The sequence below is a fragment of the Podarcis filfolensis genome (assembly GCF_964270895.1).
Source record: "Podarcis filfolensis genome assembly, chromosome: 3".
Classification (NCBI taxonomy): Eukaryota; Metazoa; Chordata; class Lepidosauria; order Squamata; family Lacertidae; genus Podarcis; species Podarcis filfolensis.
This window is the reverse complement of record NC_139606.1, coordinates 97008574-97022226: the sequence shown is the minus strand read 5'-3', so window position 1 is coordinate 97022226 and position 13653 is coordinate 97008574. Positions and strand designations below refer to the sequence as shown.

Here is a 13653-nt window from a genome sequence, read left to right as displayed (position 1 = left end):
AGAGATAGTAACGGAACTAAGATTCACTCTCATCAGATTCATCCTAGCTCTTTTCTCTATCAATTTTTCTTCCACTCTTCCTTTCCTAGGACCACTGCTCTTTCCCTTTTCCTGCAGTTTCATCATCCCTCTTTCCTAATCTTGCTTCATCTGACCCCAGGTCCCATGTTCCTCGGTTTTCATTTCATTTCCTGCCTTCCTAAAGGTCCATTTCTCATGTCTTTTTACAGATGTATACTGATTTAAAATGTTGTAATAAATAATAAATTTTAATATTCTATTGGGATTCCATCTCAAACATTCATCACGTGGTACAACCAAACCTATTATATATATTTTTGTGCCGCAATGACCATGTTTTTCCACCCATAGAGAATGCTGCCAGGGCTTAATTCAAGGCAAATCAGTCATAAGAACGTAAGAGGAACCTGCTTGATCAGGCCAATGGCCCAACTAGTCCAGCATCCTGCTCTCTCAGTGGCCATCCAACTGCCTGTAAAAAACCCAAAAGCAGCATCCGAACATGTGGTTTCCAGCAATATTCAGAAGAGTTGCTGTCTCTAACCATGGAGGCTGATCATAGCCACCATGATGGCTAAGAGAGTCACTCCATTCCCTTGATTATTTTGATTAACCTTCTCTGAACCCTTTCCAATTCTACCTTGAGGCAACCAGAATTATACAGAGTCTTTCAAATGCGGTCACACCATAGATATGTTTAAAGGCATGATATTGGCCCAGAACTTTTTGATTTTTGTATTGGTTTTTAATCACACATAATTATCCATTACACATAATACCAAAACTCATTCATATTAACATTTCTTTAGAAACATAGTATACTAAAATATACTAAAAAACACATTAATCCAACATTCCACTGTATTTTAGGCAAAAAGAAGCGAAACTCTTTGACCCAGCATAAATAACTTTGCTTCATGCCTTTCAATAAATTAGAACGCAGTGCCTCATCCCAACCCAACTATATGAACCTTCTTTACTATTCCTCCCTGGGACTATTTAAAAAGAAACTTTAAAGTTGTCATGGAGAATACACCTAACTATATATGTGTTATATAATACGCATGATGATGCTTATTATTGACATATGTAAGCCACCCTGGGACTCTTTATGGGCTGAAAAGCAGGACAAAAAAACCCTCTAAATAAAACGCAACAACATGAGGGAAGTGTTCCTGGGCATGAACAGAAGCCCTAAAGGGTTTTACGGGCCTATTTCTTTTCGTCCCCCTCTTGAGCGGCCTTTGATTAAGGGGTGTCCCCCCCTCCACAGCCCTCCCGCTCTCATGCGGCCTGGCGCGGTTGCCAGCCAACCTGCGGCCCCCAGCAGAGTAAACACCGCTAGGGCGCTAGGCAACAGGCGGGGCGAGACCGAATCTCGGTCGCTGCCCAACTGCCGCCTGCATGACATCACTCACCCGCCTTGGGCCGGTTTATAAATAGACGGCCCTGCTGCGCGTGCGCAGGGGGCTTCCGCGGTCAACGATGAGTCATAGCACGAGAGAAGGAAACAGGGCTTTGCAGCCACGCCCCCTCATGAGTCATCACCCGGCGGCGGGCCTGCCAGTTCTGAGGAGTGCGGATGGGCAAGGGGGCTCGTCGCTTGCCGTAGCGCTCAGAAAACGCTCGGGCGCAAGCGACGGTGCGGAGACGGCGCTCTGAATCCTCTTTCCTCCTGTTCCGCGACGCGAATGTTTGTTTGTTTCGAGTCGCCGCCCGCCCCTCTTGTCAAGGACGGAGAGGGGCCGACGCCGACCTCTTCCCGGAATGCCGGTGACGCGCTAAAGAGGGACGGGGAAAGCTTGGAATGTTGGCTGGCGTGCGGCGCCCTTAAAGGGACAGTGACCTTTTCCCTTCCGCTCTGGGTTCCGAATGCAGAAGGAAGCGGCACTCGGGAGCCTTTAAAGGAGACGACGTGCCCAATGAAGAGTTTCTTTTTTAAAGCGAAAAACGAAAGCAGCCTTGTTAAAATTTGTTAAAAACAGCAACAGGATATGACTACAGGTCTTGGGTCTGTTCAGTGCCTGGATGAGAGACCTCCTGGGAGACAGTGTGGTGTAGTGGTTAGAGTGGTGGCCTAGGAGCTGAGAGAGAGCAGAGTTCAAATTCTTACTAAGCCGTGAAACCCGGCGGTTGACCTTGGGTCGGCCACTGCCCCTCATTTCTAACCCACCTCACAGGGGTGTTGTGAGAATGAAAAGGGGAGTGGGGATAATACTAGGCACCACTTTGAGTTCTTTGGGGAAAGCGTGGGATAGAAATGTAATCATACAATAAAGCCTTAATCTACAGCAGATTATTGGCCTAATCTGAGCCTGGTTAAAATGGGCACAAGTGGCTTGTGCATCTGACCAAAGGCCCCAGTTTAAGTGCACATTCTCTTTCCAATGGTTGCAGCCGTATGCTTCTAGGAAACATACAAGCCTGAGGTGAACAGCCTTCCTCTTTTATCTGCCCCCATTGTTTGGTAGTTGGATAAAAAATACAGGGATACGCTGTCCTTGTGTGCCTGGTGTGGGAACCTGTGACCCTCCAGATGTTCCTAGGCTACAGTTCCCTGACCACTGGGCATGTCGAGAGAGTTGTGGAGTCCAAAAACATCTGGAAGTCCACAGATCCCCATCCTCCCAGGCCTGTGCTCTACTTAGAAGCTCTTGAGCACCTTCCACCATAAGGCCGCAAATGCAGCAATCAAACTAGGACCTGAAAGCATGGTTTGAAACTATTTTGTACTCCACCCTTTGGGCATACTATGGTTTTATGTGAAACCCAAACCAATAAATCATGGCTTGGGGTGTTGCCTTGCTACCCTCAGAAGGGCAGGACTGTAGCTCAGTGGTCCAACATCTGTCTAGCATACAGAAGATCTCTGATTCTGTCCTTGGTGTCTTCAGGTAGGACCTGGAAAAGCTTGTACCTGAAACCTTGGAGAGCTGCTTCCGAAGTACTGAACCAGATTCACCAATAGTCTGACACCATATAAAATAGTTGTTAAAGTGATAGTATATGGGAGTTCTCGGGGAAGGCAGAAGAAAGGGGAAATGATAGGAACCATAGTTTGTCTGGAACACAAATTGTTGTTTGTAGTCTATGGCTAGAATTCTATATCCACTTACTTGGGAGTAAGGTCCATTGAATTCCTTGGGACTTACTTCTGAGTAGACTTGTATAGGATTGTGCTGTAAACTACATTGGTTAGTGTTAACTTCTAAAAAGCCTGTTACATTTTCCGATAACAGTGTTCTTCATACCAGTTGGAGGTAGCTGAACAGCCAGCCTAAGATCCATATTATGTGAAATAAACATCCCTTCCCTTCTCATTTTATGAGGGCCATTTGAATTAAAAAGGAATTTGTGTGCCTATCCTACACTGTAATACTGTGGTGTGTGAGAGGAAAGCAATATTGTCCAACATAGATGAAGTTGTAACCGTCATTCCGTAATAACTCAAAAACTCCACTGACTTTGGGAGTGATGCCAAGAATACATTGGTCATGCTGGATTGTGTATGTAACCACTCAAGGGCTTGCTTATATAATATGGTTGAAATCAAATGTGTCACAGATGTTTGCAGTAGAGAATCCCAATGGGCACCTAAGTCCAGTGTTACTCTTGTGCAGCGGTTAGTGTGGTGGACATGGACCAGGAAGACACGGGATCAACTCCCTATTCAGCCATGAAGCTTACTGGACAGCCTTGGGCCCGCCACTCCATATTGCTCAGCCTAATCTACCTCATAGGGTGGTTGTTATGAGGACTGAGCCTGAGGGAAAATACTCCCTAAAATCCTTGGACTAAGGTAGGATGTAACCATAATAAATAAGCATGCCATGGCTTTGTCGCATATGAGTAGAAAACCCAAAGGCCTCTTGACCAGGCCAAACTGATGCTTTTCTGTTTATATGCTGCTGTTAAAAAAGGAGAAAACTTTGTTTCACACAGCATATAATTAATTAACTGTGACCTTCCAGATGTTTTTGAGCTAGAGCTCCCATAATCCCTGACCATTGGTCATGCTGGCTGGGGATGATGGGAACTGGAATCCGACATCTCGAGAGCCACAGGTTTCCCATCCCTGTTTTATGGGATTGGCTGCCACATTAAGAATAAGAATAATAAGTCACTGTTTTGCCATGGCAACTCAAAGTGACTTACAATATTTTAAGCAAAAAAACAAACACATTCATTAAAACCAGGCACACACATACACACAAAATAGGTTGAAACATCCCACTGGGGCAAAAATGTCATAGGTAGTTAAAAGCCAAAGGCCTGATTAACAAAGAATGCTTTTGCCTGGTGCCTGAAGGTGTGCAATTCCCGTTCCACTGCCAGGTGAGCCTCCCCTCTTGTACAGGTCATAAGCTTAGAGGACTTTTCAAACTGGCTAGACAAATTCAGGGACAATTCTAGTTGTGATGACTCTGTGCAACATGTTCAGACAGTAGGTCACTGAATACCAGATGCTGATGAGCAACAGAAGAAGAAGACACCACAACAACCACATGTAATATTGACATTCCCGATTCTGGAAACTTAAGTGTTAAAAATACAATCAGAATTGTTTGTATTGCATCCATCTGTCATAGATTCTTTAGCTGAGATTGCTGCATTGCAGGGGGGTTGGACTAGATGACCCTCGGGCCCCTTTCAACTCTACGATTCCATGATTCTATGATTTATTACTGTTTCTATCCCAACCTTCCTTTAGGGAGTTCAGAGAGGCATATATGGTTCTTCCTCCCCACCCACCCTTCCATCGTCACAACAAGAACCCTGAGAGGTAGGTTAGGCAGAGTAAGTTGGGCTTGTCCAAAATCACATAGGGAACCTCATGATTGTGGGGCTTTGAACTCATGCCTTCCTGTTCCTAAGGATTCATCATTCTAACCACTACACCACACTACCTCTTTCATAACTAACTTATTTAAGAATAACTTCCTTATCACTCGTTTTGAAATTGAACATGGCTTTTTCTTTTCTAAACATTGTGATTCTTTTCCCCACTTTTTTAAAAAATGCTGTTTTTGACATGTCTTTGTATTGTAAAGGAAGAGCCGCTGGCTGTAAATTTCCACACACTAAAAAGCAGAAAATGACTTAAGTAGTTAGAGGAGCAGGGGATCACACAAAAATATTTAGAACTCATGTCAGTCTCACTGGTTTCGAACGACAGATGTTGTCCCTAGTAGGTTATCTTTTGAGCAAAGGGCATTGCTGTGAAATACAGCCCCTCACGCACTGGTAAGGTCGAGATGATGCGGTTGCTTCATATTTAGATCATGGGTAGTGGAGAATTATAGGGCGCATATTAGTCACCTATGCTATGATTTCATATTCCCACCTAATTTAGTAACAACAGTTGGTTACTTGGGGGGCGCCTGGGGGGCAAAGGAGATTTAGGTCATTAACTGAGGTTCTGGCTAAGGGAGCAGATGGAGAGGTTTGAAAGAGAGATGAGGAGTCAGGCTAAAAGAGAGAAGCTCAGCTTTCCCAGAGACCAAGGGCTGCTTCAGGTCTGGAATTGGCTCATCTCTCAACTTTCCCAGGTAATACTATATACATCCATGTAAACGTGTGTGTGTGTGTGTGTGTGTGTGTGAGTGAGTGAACAGTGCTTGGGACTGTTAACGGTGAACACTGAATGTTGACCATCACAGATTAGTTTTGCAAATGCCTGAAAATAGACATTTCCCCCTGCCCCCCTTTCCTGAAATTAGCAAATGAACACTGATGGTCAGATTGTAAAGCTATATTCACGAGGGTTAAATCTCGTGAGTTTTGGAGAGGTATTCACAAGATTCATCTGGGGGTGTCACCCAGGACCTGTGAAGGTCAACAGTTTCCACATATCTGTTTGAAGTGGCTTAATTTGCTTTTGTTCAATGTTTCTTTGTGTCAGGGCATCAATCATTTTGCTGTGGGTGGGTGGGAATTTATGCTCTGGAGGGAGTTTCCAAATCAATGAGCTTTTTGGGGGTAACTAAATATCACTGAACATATGCATGCCGCTATTTCACCGATACCAAATAGACATATTCTGTATTTGAGCTGTGTCACAGCTGAGAAATGAGATTTCTAGTTTGCAGTCTTATGCCTAATGGAACTTAGACTGTGTACACACCATTCATTTGATGCACATGGCTTCCCCAGAGAAACCTGGAAACTGTAGCGTACACTTCACAGAGCTACAATTCCAAGCACGCTTGGCAAACTACGGTTCCCAGGATTCTTTGGAGCAAGTCCTGTGCTTCAAATGTATGGTGTGTACCCTCCAATAAGTGTGTATAGGATTGCAGCCTACAGAAATTTGTGAAAAGGGCCACTGATTCTGGTGGCAGCAAGTGAAGCCCATTCTTAAATCTCTGTATGGGTATGCTCACCTTTCCAATTACTCCACCTCCAGTGAGTTCCCACTGCTAATTTTCAACGCGGCCGTCGCACAACAGCCACAATCCATATCGATCCTATGGTTCCGTGACAAATACTGCTGCTGGACATGTTCCTTCCTCAAACCAGCTTCAATCTGATTAGAAAACAATGTGGAGGAATCCTCAGGACTGTGAACAGAGGCAGTGTGGTACAGTGGTTAAAGTGCCAGGCAAGGACGTAGAAGGTAAAGGTAAAGGGATCCCTGACCATTAGGTCCAGTCGTGACCGACTCTGGGGTTGCGGCTCTCATCTCGCTTTATTGGCCGAGGGAGCCGGCGTACAGCTTCCGGGTCATGTGGCCAGCATGACTAAGCCGCTTCTGGTGAACCAGAGCAGCGCACGGAAATGCCGTTTACCTTCCCGCCGGAGCAGTACCTATTTATCTACTTGCACTTTGAAAGCAGTGCTTTCGAACTGCTAGGTTGGCAGGAGCAGGGACCGAGCAACGGGAGCTCACCCCGTCGCGGGGATTTGAACCGCCGACTTTCTGATTGGCAAGTCCTAGGCTCTGTGGTTTAACCCACAGCGCCACCCGCATCCCAGGATGTAGAAGACTAGGGTTCAAATGCCCACTTGGCCATGAAGCTCACTGGGTGATCTTGGGCCAATCACTGCCTCTCAGCCTAACCTACTTCGCAGGGTTGTTGCGGGGGTTAAACGAGCAGGGAGAGATCCATATACAACATGTTGCGCTCCTTGGAAAAAGGTGGGATAAAAATAAATGAGGAAAACTGCAATGGCCATCACATAGGTACAGATGAGCATGCAAGTCAGGTGGCAGCTTAACGAATAGGTGTTTGGGGTTTGCGTGTTGCAAGGGCAAGGAAACCCAAAATGTCCCTCGCTTTCGGTGAAAGCATCTTTGCCCTCTCTGCAGTGTTAAAAATTCCTGGGGATCCAGGTGCGTTTTGTGATTTGGCATGGTCTAATTGCGACCAATTTGAGATGTATGGTCATGATATATGGCGACCAAGACTTGAGAGGGAGAGAATGACCTTATTTTGCTTCAAGCCACTAATAATGAACATAAAGGTAAAGGTAAAGGGACCCCTGACCATTAGGTCCAGTCATGACCGACTCTGGGGTTGCGGCGCTCATTTCACTTTATTGGCCGAGGGATAGGGCATACAGCTTCCGGGTCATGTGGCCAGCATGACTAAGCCGCTTCTGGAGAACCAGAGCAGCGCACGGAAATGTCGTTTACCTTCCCGCCGGAGCAGTACCTATTTATCTACTTGCACTTTGAAAGCAGTGCTTTCGAACTGCTAGGTGGGCAGGAGCTGGGACCAAGCAACGGGAGCTCACCTCATCGCGGGGATTCAAACCGCGACCTTCTGATAGGCAAGTCCTAGGCTCTGTGGTTTAACCCACAGCGCCACCCGCGTCCAATAATGAACATACTTTAAGTCTTTTACGTTTGGCAGACATGACTATTCTTCTGAATTTGTCAATAAGGGAGAATTCTACTCACTCAACTTGTTACAGTCTGTTGTTTTAGATCTGACGTACGTGGACAAGTGAAACTGAAGCACAGCTGGGTGTGTGCGGAGGGGGAGCTTAGCTCTTTCCTTCCCAATGCCCTATTTAAAATCCCTCCCCCCCACCTGCTGTTTGCATAGGGAAGGACACACCCGTTGGTGCCAATGGAGGACACCTTCCTGATGCAAACAGTAGATGGGGAGAGGAAGAGATTTTTAGTTGGGATCAGAGTGGTAGGGCCAGGTAGAAATCTCCCAATCTGATTCTGCTGCTTTGATCCTGCCTGGCTGCTACATTTAGAGAGGAACTTTTTTTTCAGCTGAAGGGCCACATTCCTTTCTTGTCAGCCTTCTGGGGGCCACATGCCAATAGTGATTAAGGCTGGAAACAAAAGTAGATGGAGCAGTGAATGTAAATCCTACTTTTGTGCAGGAGGCTAGTTCCTACATGTACAGTGGTACCTCGGGTTAAGAACTTATTTTTTTCCGGAGGTCCGTTCTTAACCTGAAACTGTTCTTAACCTGAGATACCACTTTAGCTAATGGGGCCTCCCGCTGCCACCGTGCGATTTCTGTTCTCATCCTGAAGCAAAGTTCTTAACCTGAGGTACTATTTCTGGGTTAGCGGAGTCTGTAACCTGAAGCGTCTGTAACCCAAGGTACCACTGTACTCACACACCCATCTCTGTATGTAGAAAATATGTACTTGCTTACCACCGCCAACAACAACAACAACATGACATGTTTATCTGTGTGTTTGTGAAGGGAACTATTGGTCTGAAAAGGTCTTTGCCTTAAAAATATGGACACTGCATTTATGTTCGGTATTGCCATGGACATTGGGGGGAAAGAGGGGAGAGAGAGAGGGAAAGGGTTGCAGGAGATGGGATAATGATCTTTTCATTCTGTTGCATAGTGTCTGTGCAGGGTTTTTGTGTCAGCGTCTCATGCGTAGGTCCTTTATTTATATAGTTATTTATTTTTATTGGCATTGTGAGAGGGTTGCTGTATTTCAAAAAGTGAAAATCCAGAAACCAAAGTTGTTGAGTGTTTTCCCCAAAATCTCATAAAAGGAAATTTAAGGAAATTCACCAAAATCTACATGGCTGGATTTTCCTGGACATTTTAGCGATTTTCACCCGGACACTGTTTCTGACATATGGCAGCTCTATATTGTGAGAGATTTGAGGGTCCAGAGCTTTGTTGCAGTATGCTTTATTTGTATGACTCTAGGAATTGAAAGCGGAGACGCTGTATGCAATTTTCCTTGTTTATTTGTTTTCTTTGTGTCACAGAAAATCTTTAATAAAAACCAATTTAAAAGAAAAAGAAAGTACTGACACCGTGTGACTCAGAAATAGGTCAATTTATTGAAGCAACCTATTCCACAGGATACTGTTGTTTAAATAATGGGGTTTTGTACGCACCACTTCTCCAGACACAGCAACCCTTACACGTTCATTTTCCTTCTGAGGAGAACGTGCAGTAAGCCCACAACTTGTGCCCCTGTAATGGATGAATTCAGCTTTCCACACTTGCCCAAAATAAAAAAACCAAAAATGGAAAAGGGGTTGGGTGTCCAGGAAAAAAAGAATTTGACAATTCCACCCACCACTGCACCCAGTATGTGTTTACTTTAGGCGGTTTTGCCTTCAGGCACGATCCCCAGAACCCTGCGTAAGTTGCAGGCTTACTATACTACAGAACCAAAAAACGTATCAGTCTAGCACATTTCAGAGATCTTCCAAAGCCAGCTACTTGACATTAAACTACTACTTGACATTAATAGGTTTAGTTTAAATTAATATATTGCTGTGCAGTGAATATATGTCTACTACACATGTCTACTCAGAAATAAGCTCCATTATTTGGGACTTCCTCCCGGGTAAGTGTGCCTAGGATTGAAATGTGTTGCTCAGCACCAATAGCTGATTATGAAGAATAGTCCTGCCTGTGTAGCCACATTGCAGTCTAGAGTTGGACAGGCTTCTGCTTGTTGAAATCCGTGGGCTTAAGCATACAGTACCTATCTTTGCCAGTTTGTGAACCCTATTCTGCAAATATCGCTTGGCAAGAAGGTGGAGGCGTCCCAACTTTCCCTGCTGTTTAATCGATCTACCTCCAATGGGAAAAAGTTGCTTGAGCTTCCTTTCAAAATGGTAATTGCAGTGAACCTGAATTAAAATTAACCTTCCTTCTGAGCCGCGGCTTGTAATTTAGCATGACTTTCACAATCCGGCAATTTTGTCCCCTCCTCCTGTGTACAGGAGTGCACTGTATTCAGAAACCGACACCAAGTCTTGATATACAGAGCTTTCTGTTTCTGTGTGACTCAGTTGACATTAACATAATTACGTTACCGGAGTCAAAAGTGATTTTCAAACTATGAGTAATGCGCAAACTAAGAGAGAGAGAGTGCGTCTATGTATCAGAGACAAGTACATATCAGCTGCCCGAAGTAAACACCAGCTGCTGGTTTAGCAGCTGGAGAATGGAAGCCTTGATGTACAGTAAAACTATCTGTGTTCAAAACTTATGGACAGAATTGAAATCTAGAGTGCAAGAACCAGAATCCTGATGTAGTCATGGTAATTATAGCCTTGGGCCTCACATTTTTCTCCTCTCCTAATCCACAAGATCTTGGGGTGAGGAAGCACTTCTGTAACCCTCTCTCACGCAAATGAGAACAGTTACAGGTAGGTAGCTGTGTTGGTCTGCTGTAGTCAAAACAAAATAATTTCCCCCCTTCCAGAGGCACCTTAGAGACTAACCGAGTTTGTTATTGGTATGAGCTTTCGTGTGCAATTTTTTATTTTGTTTCACATATGAGAAAAGTCACCCATGTGAAGCGGGAAGGCTACGAGAACATGCTTACACTCTTCCTTGTGCAGCTGTTGCACAACTGGCCTGCAAAGTAGGCCAGCTGCATCCCCCTAAATTATCCACTTATTGCTGCCACCACTGCTCTCCAGCCCTCAGATGGGAGACAATTCTGGGGCACTCGAGGAAGTACTAAAATGTGGGATCCTGAAAACAACACATCCTGCTTTGCATAGCTATGGAAAATTATAGGCTGAAGGCAGCACATATGCAGATGCATTTTAATATCCTTTATTCCAGTTTCATCTTTGTGTTAATAATAGTAGTAATACAGTAATATATTATTTATACCCCACCCATCTGGCTGGGTTTCCCCAGCCACTCTGGGTGGCTTCCAACAGGATATTAAGATCAAACATTAAAAACTTCCCTAAACAGGGCTCTCTTCAGATGTCTTCTAAAAGTCAGATAGTTGTTTATTTCTTTGACAACTGGTGGGAGGGCATTCCACAGGGCGGGCGCCACTACCGAGAAGGCCCTCTGCCTGGTTCCTTGGTTTAAACTAAAAGAAGCAAGACTGGGTATCATCTTTCATGGTACCAGTGCTTGGTGACCATTCTGCTTATTATGCTATCATAAACTGGAAAACATTTGTCACGCTTTTAATTTGCAAATAATTTTATGGCATTTCTTTACCTTGTTCATTTTGGTTTAATTGCTCCCACACGAAGCAAAAACACCACATACAATAATGCGCAGCTACAATTAAACCGAGCCAAAGATAAGAAAGGTCGAAAGGCTCCCTGCAAATTACAGGTGCTAGAAAAATCACTATTATTCATAATGAATAATGATGATGATGACAGCAGCTGAGAAATATATAAAAGACGGCAGTAAGCAGGAGGGCAACCAAGCTGCCTTTTAAAATATATGGGTCAAAGTGATGGGGATTAATAAATAAAGTGATGGGGAGGGAGCAAGCCCTATTGTACATAGTGGAGCTGACTTTGTAGTAAAACATGCGTAGGATTGCGCTGCTAGTAGAGTCAAAAGGAGAATTCGTTTGTGCCAACTGGGGTTTTAATACTATTTTCTCTTAAACAAAGGATGCTCCCCCTCAATGCCATGATCACAACACAAACTGCTTTCAAAATTCCTTTCAATTTCAAAGCCCGTTTTCGAAGCAAGGGGGGGAGACAACTGTCTGAGTAACAGGAGCCTTAAACGCCCTTGAAAACAAAGAACCAGCTTCTTTAGACCCTGGCAGAGAACTTTTAAAAGAAACAAGAGCGCTGCTTCTGTCATTCAGACATTTGCATGAGACAAGGAAAACATGTCACAAAATTCGGGGAACTGCAAGCTTCGAAGGATGGCAGGTTGTGGTATGGTTCTCAGGTTGGTTCGGAAAGTTTAGATTTAATATTTGCCTTTAAATGCAAACCAAACTGAATTTCTCCCCCCGTCCCTAGTTAAGATCATGGTGCTATGAGAAGGAGGTTCAGCTTATCCCTTTTCCAACACAATTTCCCTGATTAAAATCATCCCCAGCTTTTGCTCTTTGGAGGCACCCCATGGTTTCAAGGCTGTTAATGAAGCAAGAGATGTCTCCAGGCTGACCAGCGCAAGGCTCCTGTAGGGATGGCACAAGATGTTGCGCTTGCGGAAGGACAAAATCCCTTTCCTCACACAAAAAATCCAGCGTATTAGAATCATAGAATCATAGAATCATAGAGTTGGAAGAGACCACAAGGGCCATCGAGTCCAACCCCCTGCCAAGCAGGAAACACCATCAGAGCACTCCTGACATATGGTTGTCAAGCCTCTGCTTGACCAGGAAGTGGACCAGGTTGCTTTAAGGTTGGTAATGGGACAATGTCCTCCCATGGGGTGCTCAGAGCAGACCACATGGCGGTCCTCCGACAGAAGGGAATGGGTGGGGTCACTCAGGAGGATGACTATCAAGTCTCCATCCCCATCATGCTCTACCTGAGGCAGATGCCTCACTCTGCCTGATGAGAAGGCCGGCCCAACCCATGGCACAGAAGCTCTAGGGCAGTTGAGGATTTATAGATATGCACAAAAGTAGCGTCCCTTGTGGTGGATGATCCCCCCCCCAGTCATTAACATAATTAACTGAGAGATCTTTGAAACATGACAATGAATTGCCCTTGATGAATTCTCATGTTTAAATTTATTATGTTGTGTCCGCTGTCAAATGTCTCCTACTCCCTGATTAAACTGTAGAAGCTGTGATGCCATGCAGGCCAACATGTCATGTGGCGACTGCTGACACATTCCCTTCTTTCTACCTCTCTCTATATGTGTCTCATCACAAGCAAAAGGAACTGTTTAATAATCTAGTGGGGGGGGGAATAATCTGTGTTATTACCTCATTCTTAAGCGTTTAGCTCTGTTGTATTTTTTGGATGTGTTACGGTAAAAATCTGGGTGCGAGGCTGCTCAGCCACCCAGCTCGTCGGACTAAGTCCGCGGGTCCCTGCGGAGGAAAATGAGCTCAGCCGGAGACAGGAGCAAGCTGCAGAAGATCCACGTTTATTGCGCAACAGGTTCAAGGCGAGATTGAACAGCGAGAAAGGGGCGACATAAACTTTTGAAACTTCCCTCCATGTCCCAGAATACAGTGCAAAATACATCCCAGTTACATCATGAATACATTAAAGAGAGGTTGGGTTACACAGATTACATCATGAATACATTAAGAAGAGGTTGGGTTACACAGGATTAACATATGGAGGAGGGAGGGGGGAATATGCAGAGCTGGAGATATGCGCAGATAAGCACATCCTGATGAGAAGACAATGGTCCATGTACTGGCATTTCCTGGAGGAAAGGCTTGGCAGAGTGATTTGACAGGATTAGGGTCTTGACACCTTGCTTGAGG

At 44.8% G+C, this 13653-nt stretch overlaps 1 protein-coding gene across 1 annotated transcript in view; it reads left to right on the top strand.

Annotated features, from left to right (window-relative positions):
• Window positions 1–5292: 5292 nt before the first annotated feature.
• Window positions 5293–13653, top strand: part of ATF3 (activating transcription factor 3) — a 37217-nt gene continuing 28856 nt past the window's right edge. The window contains exon 1 of the mRNA XM_083605639.1: window positions 5293–5570. The gene's annotated coding sequence lies outside the window, so the exon portion shown is untranslated. The remainder of the gene's footprint in view (window positions 5571–13653) is intronic.